Source organism: Scaptodrosophila lebanonensis, unplaced genomic scaffold (genome assembly GCF_003285725.1).
Source record: "Scaptodrosophila lebanonensis strain 11010-0011.00,11010-0021.00 unplaced genomic scaffold, SlebRS2 tig00000098-arrow-pilon, whole genome shotgun sequence".
NCBI classification, from domain to species: domain Eukaryota; kingdom Metazoa; phylum Arthropoda; class Insecta; order Diptera; family Drosophilidae; genus Scaptodrosophila; species Scaptodrosophila lebanonensis.
The window spans coordinates 2,901,465-2,928,573 of NW_022060568.1; the positions used below are offsets into that span (position 1 = coordinate 2,901,465).

A 27,109-nucleotide genomic window follows, 5' to 3' on the forward strand; every position below is an offset into this window, starting at 1 on the left:
TTTGGAGCACGCTTCAAGTGCTGACGCATTTTTTCTTTTTGTTGTTGTTGTTTTTTGTTATTATTGCTACTCCAATTGCTGTGCATACATGCATACACATGTGCATGTACATGTGTATGTGTAGAGAGTGACATCCCCGAAAAGTGGTGACAGATCGAGTCTAAGGCTCTGACGAGTGACTATTCAAACACACATACACACCCATTCGCACGCTCGCAAGTCTAGTCGGTTGTTCGCGTCCTGAGATAGCGAGTTAGTCGGTTAATTGTGATCGATCATCCATCCAACAGGCTAACTTAACAACAAACAAGCAAGTGAAATGAAACGATAAAGGAAAAAACACACACATACTGCATATATACGTTCAGCCGAAATCAAAATAGAAATTCTACAGTGCCATATAATAAGTAGATATCGTTGGTAAAACACACTTTGAGCCACAAACAAAACCTAGTCAACAGATTCAAGCTTTTAACTGCAACAAACCATGGAATAACGAGAGATCAACATCGACATCGAGATCCAGGTGCAGACCCAGATCTTAGAGGTGAGTACCACAGTCACAGTCCATTTGCATGCCTCCCAACTTCTATGCTGGCCCCACCGCTCCCATCCATGACATCCAAGTTTTGGCCTCTCTCTGTTTGTGTGTGTGCGTGAGAGAGTTCAGGCAGGCGAGCAGAGCTCAAAGGATGGCAAAAATGTTCTATTGTAGAGTTACAGAATGATATATGCGTGTACACCCGTATATATGTGTGTGTGTGGTTTTGTTGTGGAAAAGAAGACGAGTGGAGTGTGTTGTGCGAGCATGTGTGCGTGTGAGTGCGTGATTTATGTAATACCTCACAAATGACAGCTGAGAAGAGTTTCGTGTTTAGTCGCAATGCATCCCATGTATACACACACACACACACACACACACACACACTCGCACTCTATAGGCATGCCGAGAAGACAGACACATTGTCGAAGCTCAGAAAATTTAATGCTTTCTTCCGCAAACATTTTTTGATTACATTTCAAATAAACAAACCAAAGCCCATGAGAGCTTAATAAATCTTTATCTAGAAATATTTGGCATACGTTGCCAACACAGGTGCCAGTCGATTTCTATGCCCGAGAAATGAAACAACTGATCGATCACTCAAGGCTTTTGTTTTTATCATTTGGTCTTAATAAATCTTTATCCATAAATATTACGCATATCCCTTAGGAACGAAAGAGCTGATCATTTATGATTAAAAGAACATTTATGGGACTGGTGAGAATCATCAAACGGAACTTTATCGCTTAGGCTTGGTCCAGTGGATACTGTTTTTTGGACATAGACTGTCTTGCAGACAATTGAAAAGATAGTTGGTTTAATTTAGCTTGAATAATGCTTGAAATAATTTACCTGCAAATATTTTTAATATCTCTGGTTTTCAAATCTACACATGTCTCGAAAATTGCCTGCTTTGAATATTCCCACTTTGACAAAAGCCATTTATGAACCAGTTTGCGTCTAGGCATGCATGGAAATTATTATTGCAATGCACCTGCAACTCATATGTGTGGACTAAATATGAGAAGTACGAGCATGTTCAAATGAATCGCCAAGTGGAACTTTGGTCGAACGATCTCTGTGTGAAAGACTGTCGACTGTCTTCTGTCTGTCTGCCCGTCTTCTTTCTTCCGTCTGCTGTCTTCTGGCTTGTCCATTTGGCAATTGCAAAGAGTGTGTGCAGACCGCAGACCGGCAAAGCCAAAGCCCCCAGCAGCAGCCAAAGTTGTTGTTGTCTGCTCTTGCTCGCCCTCTCTCTCTCTCTCTCCCGCTCTCCTGCTGCTCTCTGTCTCTCTCTCTCTTTCACGTTGCCTCTCTCGTGTGGCACGGGGACCTGTTCTCGGTTGTTGACTTGTGCGCACAAGCGGTGGCTGCGACAGGTGCATTTGCCACGCGAGCAGCTCTTTGGGAACTGGCACCAACAACAACAGTAACAGCAAAAGTAGCAACAATAACAACAACAACAATAACAACTGAAGCAGCATCTCGGCTCAGATCATACTGTTGACGGCAGGACTGGTTTGTTGTAATTGCAATCGCACCCGATATTGCCGACTGCGTCGACTGCGACCGCGACTGCGAATGTAACTCTAACTGTAACCAGTGCAGTGTGCGTGAGTGTGTTTGAGTCTGTCTGCATAGTTGTTGTTGTGTGTGTGTGTGTGCGTGCATGCGTGCTGTTTTTTTCTTTTATTATTATTTTTTATTTTGATTTGCAATTCGTTGTTGTTATGGTTGTTGTATTTCTGTTTGATTTGGGTTTGGGTTTGGGTTTGGGGTGTTTGTCCGTTACCAGTTTTTGGTATCATTTCGCATCAAATTCTTTGTGTTCCTGCTGCCTGCCCGTCTCCGTTTCTGTTGCTCCTACATACATATGTATACTCTACTGTCTTTGAGTTGGGCCTGCCTTTGCCCATCACCATCCATGGCCCATCTATGGACACATCCACACATGCACATGCACATTCACATTCACATTTCCACATCTGCACATCCATCGGATGCTAATGTCTTTAACTTTAATGATGTTGCTGCTAGGGGTCCACCTGTCAAATTATTTGTTAGTTGGCCGCTTGTCGATTGTTTGTTCAAGAGTGTCACCCATGGAACGCCATAAATTCTGAGCTCCTGAGCATGCTAAGATGCTTCGATGCTCGGATGGGCTTGGATGTGCTCCGATGTCGGCAGATGCAGCAGCTGCCTCGTGTCTTGCGTTTGTTGTAAAGCGCGCTCATAATAAAGGCCACGGGTACATCAAAGAGACAATCAATGCGAAACAATGACGCAAACACATTCAAACAAACGAGGGGGTGATGGTGATGCTAAAGCTAAAGCTAAAGCTGATGCCGAATGCCGAATGCTGTAGCCTGTTGCCTGTTGCCGCCTGATGCTGATGCTGATGCAAAAGAAAGAAGTCGCACCGTCTTTGAGAATTCGCTAACATACTCACTTACACACACACACACACACACACACACACTTGCACTTTAAAGAGCCACTAGATGGAGGCTAGACTTTGCACTGGCGGCAAAACGCCAAAGCTGCGTCTCTCTGCAGCGCCGCAATAACAACAACAGAGTCAGTCAGCAACAAAATGGAAACAGCAACAGTAACAGTTGCTTTTGGGTCGTCCCGCAGGGGTGTACAGGGGGCGGGGAGGGGAGTGGTTGAGGGACTGGGGTGACTGGGACTGGGCAAGTGAGTGACCGAAACGGCGGCAGCAACACAAAGGCCAAAAATCAAGAAAAACAATTGCGCAATTGTTGCACTTATTTACGACGACGCCGACGACTGCGACGACGACCAGACGACGACGCAGACGTCATCGAAGACAAAACAAGTTGAAGCAAACATTAGTAGCGGCAGTGGCAGTGGCAGCAACGGCAACGGCATCGGCAACAGCAACAGCGACAGTTGGACGAGCTGGCAGGCACTGGCACTGGCACAGGCACAGACACATAAAAGCCGCATTGTTGTTTCCACTGCTTTCCAAGCAAGCAAGTCTTAGCCAAATTGTCATTAAGCTATGCACCCTGGCGATGATGAGGTGGGGGTTAGGGGGAATAAGTCTGTGACAGCCCATAACAATTGTATGTAGTTTTGTGCAATCAAATGTAGGGATTAGTCAAATGGCTTAGGACTACATTAATACCGATTCTTGAATACTAGAGAAGTTCATGTACATACTTATATCCGAAAACACAGCAGAAGATCCATCCAAAATTGTTATTGCACTCGTATAATGTTCGAGGAACGATGCTCGAGCTGTGTGTAAACACAAAACCCATAAAAAGTTATTCGAATGAATGACAAGAGGGTGCAAATCTTATTAATGAACTCATGTAAGACATTGTTGTATTTAAATTTATTTTCAAAGCTATTTTCACTTAGAAGTACCATTCAAATTAAGTTGATCTGATGACTCAGAATACCTATCTTGCTCTTCAAATCTTTTTGCTTTAATTAGAACTATATGTGCATTGATTTCTCAGGTGGATAGTCCAGATATCTATCATATACTATAATTTAAAAAGTACTTTGTCGACGAACTCGATGAACTGAGTCAATTGTATATTGTAGGACAGCTAGAAATGCATTTGGGATATGAAATTTTGGCTGATTTTTGTTGTTTTAAGCGCCGATTAACTGTGATGGATTAATTTTGTCTCCTCAAACTCCATGAATTAATCATACTATACAGTCAACAGTTTTTACAAACCAAAAAGTAGCATTTGGATAAGAAATCATCCGTATATTGTACGACTATATTGACTCTTAAGTTTTTAACGTTTTTCAATTCCAAATTTGATTAAAATATATTGAGTTTCTGCCACAATTATAATCAATTATAATATCTAATTGTCATCATCAAAGATCAGACAGACAAATAATTTGCACACAAATATCTTTTAGTTCATGTTAAACGCTAGTTTAAACAAAAAGTCGATATTTATTGGCCCACTTGAATAATTGACAAATTGTTGTTTGTGTACAAATTATTTGCCTGCCAATCTTGGAAGTTCATGTTATCAGAACAATGCAATAAGCGCTTGTCTCTATTCGAATACTGGGTTTTCTGGATATTCGCTTCATAGGTTTGCAGTCTGTATTGGTGTCGTGCTTAGACATGTTGGAGAGAAGGTGGAATTTCTTACATTAAGGATCCCTAAGCTGGTTCAAGTTTAATAACAAACCCACTTTATCACCTTTGTTTAATGTGGATGCACGGGTCCTTGTGCGTTGCTCTGCTCTGCTGGCGCGATCGTCTGTGTATGTGTGTGTGTGTGTGTGTGCCTGCCCCAAGTTGCGGCAGGTACCCGCAAATCTACTATTGCATGTCCAGTAAGCAGGCAAACGAGACATCGCCATCGCCATCGCCCCTATCGCCCCTGTCACCCCTATTGCCATAATATTGCTTGCATCTACCAAAACCAGAGCCTATTCACACGAGCGCATGCAGATTTCTGTCCACACACACACACACACACACACACACATGCAATAATACATACATACGTATATACATATACTTGTACACATTTAACCATGCGCGACGGGAAGAATGACAGGTTTTTATCCAGTTCTGCCGAGCTGCTGGACAACAACAACAACAACAACCGAAACAACAAGCGAAATTAAAAAGAAAATAATTTTTTTTCTTCTGTCATTTGCGCAATCAAAATTATCGCACTTATTTTATAGATGCCTTGAATGGTCGTAATGGAAAAACGGTGGATACGGCAATGGGATTTGGAATTTGGGGCTTCAAAAACCTTGCCTTCTTAATTATCCAATGGGTACTTTTTCTTAGAAGATTATTGATGGCTAAAAACAAGTTCCATATACATTGAAGAATTTGTTGTTGCGACTACGATTTCCAATTATAATGGATCACTCCAAATCGAAATTAGAGAATAATAACGAGAATAATAGAAAATCAAATGTATTAATAAATGTGAGCGTATTTCCCTCCTAAGCCTCTTTGGATATATAGTATGTATTTATGCAAATAACGTAAGCAAACAGAAAAAATAGCAGTAGTGTTGTATACCTAAAGGATTACTAGATGAGTCGATATGTCCGTCCGTGCATTCGTCATCACAAATAGATTTCATGTTCTCCTTAGTCGAAGGAGGCCAAGAGAGAGATTATGACGTTGTATTACAACTGCTATAATTTAGAAACTTCGTCCGACAAATTGTTTTCTTTAGAACTTAATTAGCTGTAAGCAAAGTCCTAAAATATAGCTTCGCACACGAAAGCCAAGGCACTGAGGAACTTTATACAATTAATAATTTACATAAATATATACATATACGGGTTTTCACCGTGTTTTAATATTTGTATTGCTATGATGTTGCTTTGTTGTTTTTCAAAACTGGCTCCGACATGTCATCTTGTCTATTACAAATGTGTCAAATGACTCCAGTGAATCAAACTACACTTTGTTTCTTTGCATTGCTAGGGATTGGAAAAGTTCCCCAATTCCAAAGATATTCCTCGCGAAAGCAATAGATGGGCATAAAGTTATTTCGTTGCTATATTCAGTAAAGTATATACTCGTATGAACTGCCATTTTGGAATAAATTGTAACTAAAATGTACCCCAAGGCAATTATGGAAACTACGCAACAGTGATAAGAATTAACATTCGATATGTGTTGAACTCAATTAAGCATATAGCATAGTATAGTGTAGTATTTTAACCAGCTAGCAAACCTAGACTAATAATAATACACCTAATTCTGTTTTTACACGGTAGATTGGTTCCAGAAACAACTGTGCAAAAAAGACATTAATCGTATGCAAAAATATGTAATTGGCTCCTTATCTGTGAACAAATATATATGCAATTTTTAATTTAATGTAAAAACAGAATTAGCTGTAGTTTAGTGCGCTTTGTATGGCCTTTAAGAGACATCCTTTTGAAATTGTATGCAAGTGCTGATTTCAATTCCATATTAAAATGTATTTTTTAAGCTTCGTATCAATCAAGGGGGACATTCCACCATTCGGCTCAGAAAAAGACTACTATATAGATCATAATGTCATCAATATAATGTACATATTTTCGTGGAAACTATCTATGAAAAATATAATTAACGGCGCTATGAATGAAAACGAGCATAGCTGGGAAGGCGTTATCGCGCAAACATTTTTGGGAATCTCTGTCATCTTCATTTAATTGTTGGTCCAAGGAAGTTTTTAGCATTCAATGCAGTTGCTTCTTGACTTTCTGTTGGCTCCAATGTGCGAACGATCTTCGACAGGTGTGGTTGCCGCCCAGCCCTGTCCTTGCCCCCCGCACTTGCTGCTGTCCCTGCCTGTGCCCCAGCCCCCGCCCCTGCTGCACGCACTTGGCTTCTGCTTGCTTTGGGCGTGCTGAGTGGAAAATGCAAACAAAGCCTCGGTCCGACTGTTTGCTAATCTCGCTGCGGGTGTTAGTTCAGCTAACCGTGCCTACAATTCTGTCTGTGTGGGTGTGTTTGTGTGTGTATGTGTGTGTGTATTTGTGCGTGTGTGTTGCAATTCCGACTTTTCCAATCGCAACAATTTCGGCGACAAGAAGGAATAGCATCTACATGTACATACAATAAGGAATAATAATATCCTGTAAATATGTATGTATATATATGTATGTAAGTATGTGTTTAAATAGGTACATATGTATGTCTGCATGTCTATGTGGATGCCTTTGTTGTAACGGCTAATAAATTAGTTTGCGTCTGAATATGGAGCTTCATTTTCCTATGCGTAAATGTTAATAACGCCAGCGCCTATAAATGTGTGTTTGTATTAATGTGTGTGTGTGTGTGTGTGTGTGTATTGCAAGTCTCTGCATGTGTGTGTGTGTGTGTGTGTAAGTCTATTGAGAAAAGCTTCGAAAACGAGTTTTGAAATAAATAGATAAAGCGCGCCATACGGCTCTTGACATACGCAATCGCAACGGCGGCGCACGACGAGCGACAGACGGAACGATGGACGGGACGGAACGATGGACGGGACGATAGCGGGAACGATGGACGACGGACGCGGAATGCGAATGCGCGCGATGCGAAACATGGAAAACTAGTTGTCGTTGTTGTTGGTGTTGTTGTGGCTCTTGTTGTTGTTGTTATTATTGCAGTTGTTGTTGCTGTTGTTATTGCCTCTGCTGCAGCGGTGCGCCGTCAAGCAAAAATAAATACACTGAAAATAACAACAGGTGAATGCGAATGCGACTGCGACTGCGAATGCGACTGCGAACGCAAACGTAAGCCCAAACGAATGTGAATGCGAATGCGAATACAAGAAATCAAATCTTTCGTACAACATTGTTGTTTCCTGTTTCTGGCTAGCAGCCGTGCCCCGCCTGCCTCGCCCAGTGTTTCATATACCATGCGAAGCAGCTCGAGCCAAGGAGCGTTTATCATTCGCGAGACATTGCGCGCGGTCGATGTTCGATTTCTGCTCCATGTGCGTCGTCTGTCCAAGTGCGTCTGCCCCAAATGTCCGACTGCCTGCTTGGTTTACCTGCCCTCCTCCTGCTGCCCGTTGCCAGGCTGCCTTGTTGCCTTGCTGCCTGCCTGCCTGCCTGCCTTTCTGCCTGCCTTTCTGCCTGCCTATCTGTCTGACCGTCTGTTATCAAAGTTATGCAGATGAGTTTAGATTTGAAGCAAGGAACCAGATTTGTCGCAAATGGCATTGCGTGCTATTGCTTGTCATGGCAGCAGCATCACCATCAGCAGCATCAGCAGCAGCAGCAGCAGCAGGAGGAGCAGGAGCACCAACAGCACCTCTACACTATGGACACATACTCCAGAGTGGATGGTTGGATAGCCAGAAATGATTGTTGCCAGCCAGAACTCGGCCATTTAGCCAGAGAGCCAACTTAACGCGCATTAAACAATCAACCTGTTCCCATTTCATTCCGCACCAGGCGCACAATGAAGCAAGTGGACGACTACGACTACGACTACGACTATGACTACGACGGCCAAGTCAGCGTTGCAGCAGTGGCAGTGGCAGAAAGAAACTCGAATTCGAGTTCGCAATTTGTGCAAGCCATTGCATTTACAGCCAAATTCATATTTACACACACACACACACACACACACAGCTAGACGATAATGTATGTACTATAGTGCAGTTGGTAGTGTGGTTGTATTACATCGAGTTCGATCAATAAAGTTTTGTTAGGAAAAAAATAAAAATAAATAAAGACAAACGCAATGAATAAATATTACAAACGGAATAAAGCCAATTGGGGGTAAGCCAACTTATGAAAGATTTGCCAACATTATCAAAGTGCTCTTCACAGAGCTGTTTCCAACCCAAATGGTAGCTTCCAGGTCCTATGAGTTTTAGTAATTATTCTCTTTAAAGCCTCTCCAGCTTCGATGGTCGGCTGGTACGTTTCGTTTTGGTCCACAGATAATTCTTCCCATCGATGTGATCCGATGTACCTTGCTTAGGAATAATCGATTCCCAATTACCGCAGTCTCTGTCCTCCCAAATGGGAATAGATGGGCTATCTTTAGTTGTTCCACGTCTTGGCAGCTCCTTCTATACGGTTGGTAGGGTAGGGCGAACCCCGGAAACCGATCATCCGCTGGCGCTGGTAATGTCTTCCTCAGACTTTCAGGGCAGTTCAGTATTGCTGTTCTTTTTGTTATCTAATCTTTTAGGGATTGCGAATTGCGAGCAGGATCGTTAGTATAATATTCCTTTTTTGCTAGATCCTTAGCATCCTTCTGGTACTTGTTGTTGTCCTTCCGCAGGGAATATTTTTATATCCATTTACTTTTTGCTGCATTGTAAAACTCCCTGTAGCTGTTTATCACTTATTTATAGTAAAGCTAAATAGATTATATATAACGAGGCTTAACAATTCGATCTATGGCTTGCGAAATTAGCCTGCTTAGCTTCGAAGTAGTACCAGTTTCACATAAGATGTAGAAGCTTATCAATGGAGGACCACATTGGTGATAATCAGTTATGATTTGTGAATAGCATACAAAGATACTACATATGTACATACAAGTATATGTACTTTTAGGGCAACCTACATTAAGAAATGTCCATTCAAACTGACTCGATTCATAAGAGGAAGATTATAAAAATAGATTCGAAAATGACTTCTCGAAAATTAGTATTTCTGCAGACAGAACCTTATTGCTCGACACTTCAAGTCCCCCGCCCCCATTCTGTTGTTCCATATATGTATGTATGTGTATATACTCAGCTGTGTAGTACCTCTGGTATAGCAAACAATTCTACATGGGCGCTATGCCAAACTGAAATACCGCAAAATACTGAGAGACGAGGCGAGAACAAAAGATGCATTGTTGTCAGGCGAGTGGGAAGTGGCAAGCGACATGGATCTGGGGTACGGGGCTATGGGGGCGTGGGGCGTTGGCGGTTTTGAAAGAACTCCATCGTTGATCTCACTAACTAACAATAGATCTGTTTGTTTTTGTTTTGCCGAAACGCAAGGCACAACGAATTGGTTGCCAAATGGCACTGACATGCACAGTCCCATTACGATTGCATAGTATACGAGTATGCAATACAGATTCGGGAGTGGGTATGGGTATGGGCATGGGCATGGGCATGGGCATGGGCATGGGCATGGGCATGGGGTATGGGGCATGGTTATGGATGCGAGTATGCGTATGAGTACGCCTGACTATCGCAAACAGTTCGCACATCGGGATTTGAAATGTGACGAGAAGTTCAGCGTGTCAATTACCGCAGATAAAGCGGTTCGGCAACCCCTCGATCAATCGACTAATCAATGCGTCTGAATGGGGTTGACTATACACGTACTTGTATGCACAAACACATACATACGTTGTGAGCAGACATTTTCCAATTCCATACTGGACACATAGTGTAATTATATGGTACTGGTATTGATGGATCGCGATCGGATCCCGAATATGATTTTATTTCTACTGATCTGATAATGTCATTCCATTCGGCGCCCACATTTGTTTCCATTTGTATTATGTATTTTCGCTGCCTGATGCCACAGTTTAGTGAAAACGAAATCATTCCCAGCTTTTCAAGACGAGCCATTATACACACATACATCAGACAATATCTAGTGCTCCACACACCTGTTTCGGGATCGTTTGCATTGCTATTTCAATAGATTTGGGGTAAAGGCAGCTTGGCAATCGACACAACACGGCCGGCTTACAAATCATTTGGAAGTTTTGTCTTTCGATCTATGTACTATATATTACAAATCTGCACAGCTTTCGGGGTCCGCTACCCGTCGTATCATTGCGATCGTCTCATATTTCGCGCTCTCTCAATGCTTGTCCATTTTTTGTCCATTTTTATTTGTCTGCTTGGCTGGTTGTTGCTGTTGCTGTTGTTGTTATTGCTATTAAAGCACTTGTTGTTGTTGCTGTTGTTGGCATGGAATACCAAATGACCGAAACCAAACCAAACCAAACCACACAGCTAATATATGTGAGACTGGGGTGCGATGCTCGACCTTAGGTTACCCTACCCAGGCATTTGAATGAATATCAATGGTATACCATTGAGATAGTCCAGCTTATCCCCCTTTTGAGACACACATTTTTCACATTTTGAAATAGTTTACAAATTTAATAGATGACTGATTAAGTCGGATGCTGAAACACCTACGCTTGTATTTAATTGAGATACCCTTCCTTTTGCGATGCATTTTATAGGTGTAGGGTGCAAAAAAACTTAAAACAAAGCAACAAAAACACTAACATGACAGCGCAACGAACAAGACAAAATGAAACAAACGAAAAAAAAACCTGCGAGTCAACGACTTAGTGAGCCGTCCCCGTCCCCTTCTCCATTCACCAACCATCCCATCTTCGATCCCAACACCGGCCACGTTCGCGCTCGCGCTCGCCTTGCAACCAACGCAACATGATGCATTGCCGCAACGAGAGGCAAAACCACTTTGCGCAACGGCAGCAGCAGCACCACCAGCACCACCACCACCAGCAGCAGCAGCAAACGCGGTCCTTGTCTCAATCTACTCGCCGATCGTCACACGCTCACCGGCCCGTTCGGTCGGTTGGTCGGTCGGTCGGTCGGTCGGTTGGTCGCTTGGTTGGTTGGTGTGGTTGCCTGTTGAGTAGCGCCGCGGCGCTGGTGACGCTTGAGGGGATGCTCAAGGCGGGTAGGCGAAAAGGGGGCGGGCGGGGACTTTGCATCTGCATGTACCTGTACGCACCACTTGCTCGATGCGGCAGATCCCGGCCAGTGCCGCCAATGCCGCCAATACGGGGCAACTTGAGGAGTTGATGCCGGGTCGGTCTACATAGACCGATTGCGACTGCATCTTGGGCCTCCTACCCTTCCCCCTCCACTCGCTGGCACCTGCGTCCCAGAGCTAGCAATCTCTCACAGAGCTGCTACAACAACTAAGTTGGCAGCTTTCAGCGCATTTCGTATTTGCCCATTGAGAAGAGCAAACACACACATACATACTCACACACACACACACACACATACATGTGGGCACTCGATTGCTGGTCTAAATACTCTTCGCTTCCATGAGCATTATGAGATTGTGACTGCGGAAGTCTCTAAAGAAACTTATTGAAACTCGACGGTTCCCAAGGCTCGCACTACCTGTAAAGTCTAAGCAATGTGTACAAAAGAGATAAATTCGATCTAAAAAGTAAATCCCCAATGGGTTTAGTGTTGTAGAATAAGTATGATTAATTGTTGAGTAAGAAGCAAAATAGACGAATTGCCTCTCTGTCTTTATTTAATCTTCAAAATAACTTTGTGACTACAACAAGAGACGGGCAGAATCAGAATTCCTAACTGAAAAATATGCACATATGTATACTTGTAGTACATACAAGTATATATTGCAGCTTTAAACAACTCCCATTACGACTTAAATTATTTTACTTTTGGTGCTCATTATGAAACAAACCTGGTATTTTGTTTATATTCGTGGACACAACTGATTCTATAGCGCATTCAAAATTCGTTGCGCCACATTGCACCATTTTTATAGAAGTACCCATATGGTATAAAGATATACATATGTATATATATATATGTGTGTGTGTGTGTGTGTTCGTCCAACGTTGTGGTCAACATTGGAAGTATGCGTTGTTTTGAATACAATTCCAAACGATGACTAAAACAGATTACCTCAGAGAATCTTTCAGATCGGTGTGATCAACATTAGTGCTCAGATCGTCGTTGGGTCGGAGGAAGAGTTTCTTGCGATCATTAATACTTTTGTGAACTTGAGGTGCAATTCGCGATATAGCACAAGACAAAACCAAAACTCTTGCATGACGTGCTCACAATGCCAACAGCAAGAGGAACAGCAACAACAACAACAGAAACAACATTGAAGACATAGGGACAGATAGTCGGACACAAACATACAGGGACAGAGCAATGCTGCAGGCTGTGCATATGGTGCCCAGATGTAGTTCAGATGTTGTGTCATCATCTCATTGTCTTCTGTCTCGAATCATCAAACGTTTCGAGATCTTTTGTCTTCGTGGTGTGGTTGACTTCCTTTGCAACAGCCTGGCCGCGTTCGCCCGACTTTTGTGCATTCTATGATAGTCCACAGTGGACCTTCGCTATACTGATCGAAATCGCTTCATTGTTTTTTGTTTTTTTTAATTTTCAACATTGAAGACAGGCCCAATTAATTTAATAAATATGCAGTTTTGTTAAAAGAAAAGTTTGCCTCATTTGACGGTTGTGGAATCATTTAACCATTAACCAATTTACTTATTTATTTAATTTATTTTATCGAGCCGTCGATGTGAAAAACATCAAAGCAATACAAAACTTAAACTAGATAAAACTAGAGAAAAGCAAAGCCTATAGAAATAACAGAAATTTCTAATAACGAATCCAACTCGGTGGGGGAATTTTATTTGCCAAACGGCCAGCTATGCCCCGATTCACAGACGAGAGTAGTCAGAGACCTAATAAAAAGAAATGGAGACGAAAAAATAGCAATAAAAAATAAAGTTAAATTAAATTAAAAAAACAAGTAAAAATAAATAAAAAATAATAAAATAATTAAGAGCTAAAGGTGGAGAATCGCTGACCCGTTGGGAGAAGGTTTATTAGCCAGTCCGGAAAGCGATGCTGTGGTGATCAGTGATTCTGCCGGAAGTAGTTTAAAATAGAAGATTTAAGTGAGTAAAGAGAGAGCTCACTTGAGATCAAAAAGTAAAAAGTATTATAACCGGAGCAGAATACTCGAAAAGGATTGTGCGTGGCCTATGCTCTACATATTTAGAAAACGATTGGATAACTTCTCTCATTTGTGCTTTATTGAGAGCATCTTTGGATAATATTTATTTACTACTCGTAGTTAAATGAACTCTTGTAACTGAGTAAATAAATAATCGCTATTTTTTCAGATTCGTTGTCAAATTATTTGCAAGAGTATTATTGTTTGTGATTCGGAAAATGTTGAATCAAATATTGTCTGCAAAATTTCTAAATGCTAGATACAGATGCCCACGATATCGAGCCTGTACTGCGCTTCTTTATTACTTTGCTCCTCTTCTCATTTGCGTATCTGTGTGCGTTTGTGTGTGAGTGTCGCGGACGGTCAAATGTCTATATGAATATATATATGTGTATGTACATATACATATATAAGTAGTATGTGTTCTTAATGTTCGCACTGTCAAGGATGCCATAAGCCGCATGGTCTTATTCGGGACGTCAGATTGCGTTCCCAATGCCCAATTCTAAGGCTATGTTATGGCTCTGTGAACTGCTCGTTGTTTTTCCGTATTGAACTGGGATTTTATGGCGGGAATTAAATTGCAAACCGAAGCCATGAGGACAATCGCAGCCCTTTGCGCGGGGGGTAGTGAGCGGACGTGCCGTCACTAATGTCAGCTGCATCGAGATTCCCACGGGACCTTCATTGCTTGCCGTTTGCCTAACAATGAGCGGGGATGTAATGGGTCACTGCCGAGCTCCGGCTCCGGCTCTGGCTCTGGCTCGGGTTTGGACTGATACCCCAACCCGAACACCAGTCCCAGACACCAACTTACTTATGCGTGCGGCTCAATGGAGAAGAAATGTAACCGAGTCCACTGCCGCAATGGACACATAATTCAGTGCGGGGGCGACGCTTCGGCGACATTCAGCATATTGCCAAATACAACACACATATAATATTCATTGATTGGTCAAGTGGTCACATTTCGAGTAATTCAAGAGCACAGCCAGCCGGAAGGACAACACATACGCACGCACACACACACACACACACACACACTTACATATGCATTTAGATGGGTTTCCATAAAAATTCTGCTGCTAAAGTTGTCAGCTGTGGCCGTGACCATTACCCTGCCGAAACAGACAATCAAATACGCATCGGGTAAATAAAACAAAACGATCTCGAGTGTATTTAGACGTCTGAGCTGGAGAGTGTATGGACAGGAGTGGGCGTGCCACCAGACCAGCTCTCGCTAACGATGAAGTTAAATATCGATTTGCAGTGGATATCTCAGCTAGTATCTGTAAACACGATATCCTTTACTTTCCATTTTCTGATTGCATGCATGAAGAGGGAGTAGAAGTGTCGTATAATAATTGGGGACAAAATTGACGATATTTTCCCTTTTTTCCATGTATTCCCATCTCCTTTATTCTATACATAAATGAAATACTTGTCATATACAAGTAGTTTTTGGTAAATATTGCCATATTACACTTAAGCTTCAGAATTTGGAATGCTCTTAGCTCTCTTGTTTGTTAGATTGTTCCGTATAATAAGCCCCTCATACTGAAGGGGCTCATAATTTCTTCTGTCTGCTACCGACTGTTCTGGTGACATATTAGAGTCTGAACTCCCGCTGTTTCCATGTCACCAAAGCAGCCTAATCGAAAGATGTCCATTACTAGCACTCAGATACTGAAAGTTTCCAGATACTACAGCCCATATTTGTCGTAAATACAATCGAAGAATTTGTGAGAAGAACTTAAGAGATCTCGCAGGAACCCTTATTTCCCAATAGCACGTGCTGCTGAAATGTGTTTAATTATCGACTTGAATAGCCACAAGTTGCTCGGTACTTGAAACACAGGTGTTTCACGCTCATCCCGAGCTCTTGGCTAGCAAGACTGATGGCAGTACTACTTATAATGGTAGTAGTGGGTTCCCTTTTTCGGATGGTGTGGGGCGCACTTGATTGGCAAAATAGCTCAGACTTATGACAGCGAAAAAAAGAAGGAAAAAAATGAACAGGGCGAATTGCTTTGGTATTGTTCGATATTGTTCGATATTGTTCGATAATGCGTTTGACAGCGCTTTGACGATTTGGGATACGCTGCTTAATAGCGCGTTAGTGTGGCCTGCTAAGGCGACGACGCGTTCAGGGTGTGAGGCATGAGCAGCCCGGGGCCAGGCCGCTGATGAGGTGATGGAAGAAGTTCTCATATGTGTGTGTGTGTGTGCCCTTAAGCGGATTAGACGGCGTTGACGGTGTGCACTCTCCTGCCGAGCGAGCGGCTTTGACTCCGGCAAAAAATAAAATAAAAATCAATATGGCATTATCATGAGGCGCGTCAAGTCTGACACAGCGCCACGTCTTTTGACCCCGCCACAGGCCACATCTATGACAATGGCGATGCGCGCAAAAGCCCACAAAGACTTTGTAAGCAGGAACATTACATTGCAGATTTGAGTGCGACCTTCTGCTAAGTAGATACAAATGGTTAAGTATACATAATACAATGCTTTTGCGGGTCTAAGGCGCACTCGCATGGTGCGGGAAGTGCACATGGATGTCGATGTCTCGATGTGGGCGCTGGTGTGTCTGGTGTGTCTGGTGGTCTAGTGGTCTGCTTTATGTGGCTGGTGGGCCATAAACACGCACACAATGAGGCGTGACAAGTGTAATAATCATCGCCGTAAATGATGGGGCTGCCAAGTCGACTCCCTGCCACTGCACATAAGTCAAGAATGCAACCACTGGACGAAGAATTCGCTTCAAAGAGCAAACATTTTATAGTGTTTTACTGCGAATTTACAAGTATATCATATATATTGTTTTTCTTCTCTGGAATGATTATATTTATAAAGTTAAGTGAATACAATCGTATATATACGTATTTACATATATTGCAGAACTGTCATTAAAAGCAACAAAATCAGCATTTGGGAAAAAAGGTTATCTATCCTGTTTTCCATAAAATATGTAAATAGTGCCGTAACTTCGTAATCAGTTCTTCAGAAATAAATAAATATTGTAAGCATCAACCAAGGCTTGCATAAAATCAGTCCGATTCAAAGGACCGATGTTAAGTAATAAATAAATAAAAAGGGGGCAATAATAAACTATTATTATTATTAATTCTGCGTAATTCTAGTGAATGAGCTAACACTTTTATTTTATAAGGCAAGAATAGTCCGACAACCAGCCTTGTGAGGCTCCTTTCCGATATTTCTGAAGAAAATTTGAATTGTTAAATTAATTCACTGTATTGCGTTTTCAAATTTAGAAACAAAAAACTTTTGTTTTACTCAAAAAACACAAAACAAACATTGTTCAGAACTGAAATCACATTTTTAATGAATATATTCTTGTGGGAAGTTATTTTGTTAATAATTATTAGTACATAAATACTATATATATATATATATGTATGTGTGTGAAGACGACGATGATGTTAATTCATAAAAGATATTTGGTTAAGTTGTAAACATTTTAATAACCTGAGTTGTGTTCAGTTTAGTTTTATGTGTCTGCCTTGTGCATTGGTGTCTTCTATTCGAATTAAAATATAACAAGAAAAATTAACGAGAGTTTTCCACGGAAAAATGATTCCGCAATGAATACGGCTTATTAAACAAACGTAACTCCAAACTGCTAAAAAGACTTACCGTACTTGAAAATTAATTTAACTCTGACACTGCAGGTTGTTGTTATTCGAGGAAGTACAAGAAATAGTGACGTCAGTAGTAGATCGCCTTCAGCTGTAGACAGAGAAACCAAGTGAGTAAATGCATATGATGCGCTCTCACTCTCACTCACAGGCATCCTTCACATATGAATATGGGACGCAATTACGCAGAAAGAAATTGCAGACAATCAAGATGGCTGCGCTTCTCTAACGGTACAATAACACAGCTGTTCGCTTGGTATGCCTAATTGTAGAGGCGCACTTTTCCAATTTGATTTGGCAAATACGATTTTGATTGTCCTTCATATATACATATATAAAGTATACTACGATTTAGATGCACAAAAAGCACTATGCAAACGAAATCCAGCTTCTTTCGGGCATCACTCTGCAGTCAATTATTATTTTAGGTCCTAATTCCAGAAACAACAGTGTAAAAAAAGACATTGATATATATGAAATTTTTCATTTTCAAACCGTGTTACATCAAAATCGTTTAAAAAAAGACCGTTTAAAAACAGAATTAGATGTATATGTATGTATATGAAAGCAGTTTTGGTATAAAATGAAATACCTACATAAGGGACTCCGCAGTGGATTTTAAGCTTGTTTATGTGCACGAATTAAAGCGAAAACGCTTGAGGAAGAATGCTAGAACTGCTTTTGTAGTATGCTTAGCCCTTATGTGGGTCTCAGTCTCATGCGTACATACTATATATGTACGATAAAATATGGCATTTCTGGCGAAATCGGAAAATGTAATTATTAATATTTGATTCACAAAAAGATTAAAATATTAATTTTGGCATTTCTTTCATGCTTTGCATTTATTATCTTTATTAAAATTGCTTTATTTAATGATATACTTGTACTTATATTTGTATGTTTTTAAAAGCAACATTTCCTTGAAGAAGCTCAAGAATAATGGTGTTTTTTTTTTTAGTTACTTGGAACTTTTTAATCAAATTAAAGGCATGCAAAGTATTTGACGTCCGTTCTTTAAGTGTTGGGGCTTTTTTGCTAGCCAAAGGATCGGATCGGACATCAATGACTTGGTCCTGCCTTGCAAGTGACTGACCGCAGCGTGGGGTTAGAGCAGGTGCCTCAATTGTTCAAACATGGGACATATGTTCCATTTGCATAAAGGTTACGGTGCAATGCATCTCTAAGCTTGCGAGGTATGAAGACTGGGGCAGAGGTAGAGGCAGGAGCTTGGGAGTGAGGCGTGAGGCGGGAGCTGGGTCTGGGTCTGGGGCTGGAGCTGTTGCTATTACTGGTCACCACCCAATTCTTCCATTCTAGAAACTCGTAAATCGCAGTTCAAAGAGAGCTTTTGTGATTGTGTGACTGTTGTTGTAGTTAGTGCGCTTTGTCCGTTGTTGGCGGCGCACTTGTTTGGTCAAAAGGCCGCAAACAAAAGGTCGTCCGTGCGCTGCTGCTGTTGATGCTGGACGCTGTCGTCGTCAGAGCTGGGAGAGGCAGCAGGGCAGCCCTCAATTGGTAATCATTCACCCGCGCTGCTTCGAGCGCGGGGTCGGTCTGTCGCAATGCCCTGTGAGTGATCCGACAGTTTTCGTTGGTCCGTCCTCTGCAGTCGTCACTGCCTTCTACCTTAATGCTGCTGATGCTGGGGTCATTCGGCCTGTGCCGTCGACGCTGCCGACGCCGCCGCCGCCTGTCCATTATTTATGCCTATTTATGTTTGTTCATTTTTGCATTACACTTCTTCGCATTTCGAATTTGTTGAGCGGCCCACTCGGCGGCGAAGGCCGCAAACAAAACGCGCAGTTGGCCTTTTATGTGTGCAGTCCATTGCTTTGGCCCACCCTGTGTGTTTGTTCTTGTTGTTGTTGTTGTCGTCGTTAGCTTTTTGTATTCCAACCATTGCCCATCATCCAAGCGATTCTATTGTGACGCAAGAACAACAACAAACAGTGCGATTATTGTGCGACGCAGAAGGGCAATTTCTGACTTTGTCATAGGCACATGAATGCGCGTGGGTGGTTCGCGAGGGGGGTGGTGGAGGGGGTGCGGGTGCTGTAAGGTGATGCTCCAAATGTGTACCACAGTGACATTACAATGTATACAAATGAATTTTGGGTGCATAAGTTTCTCTTTTTTTTTTGTTTAACTCATAATTATGTTCGTAGCCCCGTCGTCTATTCACTTAACAAATTCCCCTCTTTCCTTTCATGGTACGTATACACTTATTTAAATTCTTGCATGGAGTGACGAAACAGTTCGGAGATTGTTATATCTATAGCTTTAGATGGCTTTTCCATATTCATTAGCAGGTGCTGGTTTGAAAAACAAGCGTTTGTTATAAACGCTCGAAAGCTTTCTAAAATAAATTATCCGCCTCAGAGGTTTTAGTTTTATGAATTGTAGTTTCACGAATATATGGAATTTAGTATAAAATTATTGAGAATTTGGAAACCCTTGTATATTTCATGTACAAGGTATAATTCAATATAATTTCCACTCATATTCATCAATTTATTATAGTAGACCAATAAAAATAGGATTTATGGTAGATTCCCTTCATACTTCCATAGCATTATTATTACAATTGGCTGGAAATACCATTAGCTTGATGACAAACTTTTAGTTTGTGTGCAAACTATTTTTCTGTCTGATCGTAGCTTGAAAATGTATTTCTTATCACAGTCTAGTATCCTTAACTCCGCCTGATTATTGGATAGGTTTCTATATATATTCTTCTATTATTTATAGATTCCTTGCATATTCCTTGTTATATGATGAGCTCACCTCAGGGATCAACAAATATGCGCGCATTTCATTCGTTTTACGTTCCAGAGGGACTCACACACTCACACATAATATATGTATAAATACATACACACACATACGCCGATTGATTAGCTTGGTATTGGTGTTGGTTCTTGCTGTAGTTTCTGGAATGAGCTGCATTGTTTTTTTTGTTGTTGTTGGCATTACTTTTGCCCGATCGCCGTTCATCATAGCCCCAAACAACTTGCGCTTGTCCGACCCGATCCGGAATTGTGTGCCCCGTTGTCAAAGTGGTTCCGCGCAAGGTGGAAGCGCGTGCAATGTTGCCATTCACATTCACATCCACCTATACATCCATATCCACATCCATATCCACATCCAACCGGCTAACCGGCCAAACGAACCAACGAACAAACAAACGAAAGAACGAACGACCGAACGAACGCACATTGGTCCTCCCCCCCCCCCCCCCCCCCCTCTATCCTACCGCTCGCTTTGCCTATCATTAGCGTTTGTTGTTTTATTATGCATTTTTCATTTAAGTGTTCGCATTGTGTTAATTTCGCTCGATCTCTCTTTGACTGCAAATACCCTGCCCATTCACAAGTCCTTACTGTTTTGAAACGAGCTCACAAAACTGAAGCTTTGGCTATACAGACTCTTTCGAACACTTGCTTTTACGAACTTTGTTTTTTTTTTTAATATATTTATATATTAACAAGTGTACAAAAAATAGAATGCTAAAAGTTAATGAAAATTCCAATCTTATCCTAAAAAGTTAGCGGGCTGCCTTCTTTTAAGCCGTGTTAGAAGCTTAGAACAGTTCCTTTGAATAATAGAATTAAAGACTTTTTTTCTTCTTTTTTTTAAAAATATATTTAAGCAAGGAATCGGCCTTAAAAAAAAAAAAAGAATGCTAAAAATTAAAATCATATCTTAATAAGTTAGCGGGCTGCCTTCTTTTAAGACGTGTTAGAAGCTTAGATCAGTTCCTTTGAATTATAGACCCAATAAATTGTCATTTAAAATCGCTTATCAGTTTCATTATAGACAGTAGACTTTTTCAACTTCAGCTACATCTTATGAAAATACTTCCCTCACTTTAAAATTGGCCTATCTTGATGAAACGTAACATGTGGACAGTTAAGCACTAACGGGATGTAATTTCAAACATATTCCAAGAATTGCGGTAGTTAAGGATAAACTAATCATGTCACTTATAAGTCCTATTCTAAAATACCTGATATACAAGACATAGTTTCCGGTCTAAATCGGGAATTACATTCGTATAATCACCTTTTGTCTACAATACAATCAAAGACTCTGTGCCCTATCTTACAAAGGATGGTGTGGTATTTCTAAACGATCATAACATAAACGAAGATATTATATTATTAATTATTATTATTAATGGTTGTAAAAAGGATTTAGGCCCTTTTGAGAGTATTTTGGGTTCGTTTTGCCATCGATATTGGCAATACTGGTTTGGGTCTCGATTCTGTGGCCAGGCCGTGTGGTTGCTGTGGTTTCTGCTGCTGTTAATGTCGCTAGGCTTGTTTCGTCTTGATGTTATGGTTTTGTTTTTGTTTTATCCTGTTTTGTGTACACACACAGCATTTGTTGTCTGTTGTGTCTGTTTGTCCTCCTCTTGTTTGTATGTTCCCAAGTCCCCCCCTTGCCCTCGAAAGCACCCAATTCACGCTTCTGGATGAAATATCATTTGCCTTGCGCTTGCTGCATGTGAAGAAGGAAGACCTCTTCTCTCGACCATACGATCATTCGGGCTTGCATATACACATACATACACATACCTACGTATTGCCCGGTCCCATCGCAAGCTGCAGCTTTTCCACTTTTGTCTTATCTAACTTATGTTTTTTGCTAACCAACTTGAAGTGATTACAACTTGCCAACAACAACTACTCAAACGTAACATACATACGAGTAAGTACTTATGGAAGGCGAGTTCACAGAGTGAAATAAATATTGGACCCGACAGGTATCCCATTAGAAACGAATCTGTGATATGTTTCATACAAAGTTGTTTCAGTTCTATGGCTTGATTGAGCTTTTTATGGCATAGACATGCCCACCGAAACATTTGAGTACCCGTACGTGTACGCAGATACCAAATAATTAATGGTTTTTCCCAACTTGAATATATATTCTGACTGTTCTGCATATATACAAGTATGTAGCTGCTTAGCTCGATTTACATTGATTCAGATTAGATTTTAAAAGGAATTCTCTGCACGATTTACTTATTGCCTGTGTGAGTTAGCAAATTGTTTCCGGTTTCGAGCTGTGACAAATATTTTAAGGAGCCTACTTCATTCCACAACTCACCAGGTCTGTTTTTTTTAATATTTGTTTTAATACGTACACTTTAGCTGTTTTCATTTCTTTGGAACGATACGCTTTTTTAGTTGATGAATCATCTCACTGACTCCCCTGATAGTGTGAATGAAGAGTCACATAAGCTTTGGATGTATGGCAAATATTTGAATAAGCCTTAGAATGGTATTCACGTTATAAATCTATGTTTTCAAATTGTGAATCATTTCATTGATTGCCTGACCCGTGTGAATTACAAATTTTTTTTTTAAAACGTGCATTTTAGCTGAGAAGCTGTTTTAACTTCTTTGGAACGATTCACTTTTTTAGCTGATGCATCATTTCACTGACTCCCTTGATAAGGTTTGGATTTATGGGAAATATTTGAATGGTATTCATGTGATCAATCTATGTTTTTAACTTGTGAATCATTTCATTGATTGGCTGGCCCGTGTGAGTTTCAAAATCACTTCACTTTGTGGAACTGTGGCAAATGTTTTAAGGAGCCAGCTTGGGAACAAGCTTCGGGTCAGCTTTTAAGGCTCCGCTGTCCATTCTCGCAGCCTGCCAATTTGCAAAGTGGTAATCGGGCGGCCCTCATATTTGTCCGACCTCCATTACCTCCCACCCACAATTTTGTAGCCAGTGCCGTGGGCTCTTCATTTTTAATGCCAGCACGTGCGCGAGCCGCCGCCACCAAAGCCATTGCCGACGGCTCGTAAACAATGCGAACAGTCAATGGGATTGGACTTGAGCTCTTGTCCTGGCCTGGCCTGGCCTGGGTCCTGCTGCCATCCTTCAACATTGCCTCCGTGACGAGACGAGTGAGGAATTCAATTGAAAATTCATTATTGCGACCCAAACCCCGCCGAATTCTTTATGTGTTTTTCTTCTTGTTTTCTGTGTTGTATTTTACTTCCTCTTTTTTTTTGTAATGTTTAAAAAGGAAAGAATAATATTTATTGTACTTACCTTCAGCTACAAACACACACACAAACACAAACACACAGACACAGACACGGACACGGACAGAAACACGTGCTTGTTGCGGCAAGCCACATATGAATACACTCATGAGTACCCACACCCACACTCACACGCACTCACACACACTCGCATGCATGCGCACATATTTAGTTATTGTATGCAATTCAACTTAGTGGGAATATTTTGAGTCGCTATCGCTGGCAAGGGGTGAAGCACTGAAGGCCACGCTGCTGCCTGACTTTTCTGCCTTTCGATCTTTTACCGTGGCTGGAGAGGGTGTGAGAATGTGGGGGAGGTGTTCGTCTTTTTTTTTTATATATACGACCATGTATATATTACTGAAGTTTTGAATTGAACTCTGGAGCTCTCGTGGATATTGGGCAATAGGCTGGGCGCGTGCCGCTGTGACTGCTGAGGCTTGAGGTCTGCCCAACCCCTGACCGCCCCATCCAACAACCAACAGCTACCGTACAAGCAAATGTGCTTTACACTTTCGTATGTATGTGTGTATTGCATTGTATGTATGTATGTATGTATGTATGTATGTATGTGCGAGTACTCGTATATTGTGGTTTGGGCGTAGAGCGGACAAATTGTAGGCACTTGGTTCGACAGCGGATGATAAATGGCGCAAAAAACGGCAAATAATGAAAATCATCTGAAATGAACGAAACAAGCAGGAAAGTGTTGTGCGCGTGTGTGTGTGTGTGTGTGTGTGTGTGTGTGTGTGTGTGTCAAGAGATGTTCGGCTGGCGCTTAGCCATTCAATACTTTGGCATTTTCCCAAACGCTCAGCACACAACACACACACACAATGTACGAGTATATACATATATATACATACATATGTATATAGTCGGAAAACTCGGCAGCATCTTCGGCATCGACATTGGCATGCGGCCGGGCATCATTTGCCGCCTTAGGCGCACTGGCAAGGATGCTCAAGAGATGGTAGGGTAGAGGGGGGTGGGGAGTGGCGAGGCGAGGCGGGGGGCTCGGTTCGCTGGGTTATAGGCCAGTGTAGGCGGTTGGGGTGCTCTGCTCATCGGGTTTTTGTGTGTGTGTTTGTGCATGTTTGTGTGTTTAAGCATTCAGCGTAACTAATTTATTTATTTATTTCGTATTTTCGCCTTTGCACTGTGTGTGCGTGTGTTTGTGTGCTTTCATATTTTCCAACATTTTGTGATATATAACAACAACAACAACAGCAACAACTGCCGCAGCGGCATCAACGACAACAACAACCACAAACCGACAAAAAGGAATCCATTGAAGTGAATTTGCGGAAGCTATTTGTAAGTGTACAAGTCAATATTTGAATTGCCTGTCGGCAGACTCGCATGTGTGTGTGTGTGTGTGTGTGTGTGCGTGTGAGCCACTGCACGAGTGCATGTGTGTATTGGTGTGTGTGTCTGTTAGTCGCGCAGCGGAAGTCATCATTATAAATAAAATTTTCAGTTCAAAGCGAATCGGAAAAACAATCATTTGTTGTTTTTGTATTGCATCTTGTCATGTCTGTGTGTGCGCTCCAATAAAAAAATAAAGAAAACAACAACAAAAAGTCACACAAACAAAAAGGGTTGCCACCCCACACCAGCACTTCACTACCCAGAGGACTGCAACATTGTCTCATACGCGCTCTACCAGAGCCAACGGGCAGGATAACTTTACTGAACCATGCAACCCACCAACTCCTTAATTTATTGGATTCCTTCTGCCACAGTCAAGTGTTTGAATGATATGTTGTAAAAAAACGAAGCATAATATAAGTATTTCAGCTTTATATCATATGAACGAAACATATTTTTACAGCTTTAATTGAGTGTAAATGTTTACATCTGGATGGACTTACCGATCATTCAAGTACTGCAAACTATTAATTTTAAATGTGTGGATTTTTACAATTTGTCAATACCTATTCATGAGAAATCGGAGTTTCGAGAAAAATATAATATGAAAGCTCTTACTGATCTTTCAAGAATATCATTCTCCTAACATGCCTAATGAAAGGAAATAATTAGAAATCAGGCTCACAAATATCAGGTAAAATTTAAGCAGACTGGTAGTATCTGAAAAAATGGTATTAAAGAATAAGAGCTCCAGACTTTTGAACATCAAATCACTATTCGGCCGAAAAATGTAAAGCATGATTATTAAGCATGTAGTTGTGGACCAATAAATAATCCCGAAGTCATATTTTGCTGCAATTATCTCCGAAATGTCTAGATTGTAAAATACTGTGATATAATGTAAAATTGTATACCGAACTCTCAAAAGTGTCAATCAAACGTATCTAAATGAACTGGGGAATGCTGAACATTTTAAATCAGAGCTCACCAAATAGAAACTGTCAGTGTTTGCAAAATTGTTTTTGAGTTCTGGAATTTGAAACATCAATTCGTATCGGACATCACTATTCGGTCGAAAAATGTTCAGCATGATTAACAGCAGCTCGTTGAGGATCAAATGATCCGCTGGTCCCCAAGCCATATATTTCTACCGCTGCTGCTGCTGCTTCTGCTGTTGTTGTTGTTGCTGTTTAGCTGCCAATTTCAATGCTGGGGGCTGTTTAAATCTCTAAACAAATTGCGACTTCCGCTTAGGGAGTACGAGAGAGAGAGAGAGAGAGGGAGAGCGAGAGAGAGAGGGGGAGAGAGAAAGAGAAAGAGCGCACCGCAGTCTCGGTCGCCGGCCTTTTGCGTGCGTGCCAAAAATACCGCGGAGCGTGCCTCGTGGAGTTCCTCTGTTAATAATTTGTCATTTCATTAAGAAAAACAAAAATGTTTCTTCATTCATACTTATGTATGTATGTGTGTATGTGTGTGTGTGTGTGTGTGTGTATATATATATATATATACTGCACTGTCATGACTCGCACTCAATCCAACGCGCGCCCATTCTCAAGGAGAATCGCAGAAGCAGAGTAGATGAAGAAGTAGTGTAAGAGGCAGAGACAGAAGTAGAAGTAGAAGCAGAAGTAGAAGCTAAGGCTGAGGCCGCAAGGCAATGAGATCAAGTGCCGAGCCTCGCGCTAACGGAAGTACGGGAAAAGTGGGTGCTAAATATAAACGCGCGATCAGTTTGGTTAGTGTGGCTCCGAAAAGCCAGCAGTTGTTTGGCCCTCCTGACATTCATGTCTACAGCCCCGACACGCATTCAGCCTACAACATAACTAACTGTGTGTGTAAATTGTCAATTTCCCAGTGATATGAAGTGCATAATGACTTTTATATTTCTCTTTTCATCTATTAACAGACATTAAGATGGTGTATTGTTTCCTAATCATCATGCACTTTTGTTTCTTGTGAGCTGCACATTCCACATTTCCACAAAAGGACATTTTTTATACTCTGTACATGAAATGTACAAGACCCCACAAAGCATATACAAGTATATTCTTGATCAGCATAACATGTCTGTCCGTATGAACACCTGCATCTCAGAGACTATAGGAGCTAGAGACACCAAATTTTGCACAAAGATGCGCTGTGCAAGCTTGTTTAATTTTTTTAATTTCCCCCCCTCTTCGCCGATAATGAGGATTTTCCGTTCGTATATATCTCAGAAACTATAAGACCAAGGGACACCCGACTTT

General features: G+C 41.3%; 1 protein-coding gene across 1 annotated transcript in view; it reads left to right on the forward strand.

Annotated features, from left to right (window-relative positions):
• LOC115627978 (transcription factor SOX-6) overlaps positions 1 to 27,109 on the forward strand; it is a 71,116-nt gene that overhangs the window by 922 nt on the left and 43,085 nt on the right. The window contains exon 2 of the mRNA XM_030523874.1: positions 291 to 547. The gene's annotated coding sequence lies outside the window, so the exon portion shown is untranslated. The remainder of the gene's footprint in view (positions 1 to 290; positions 548 to 27,109) is intronic.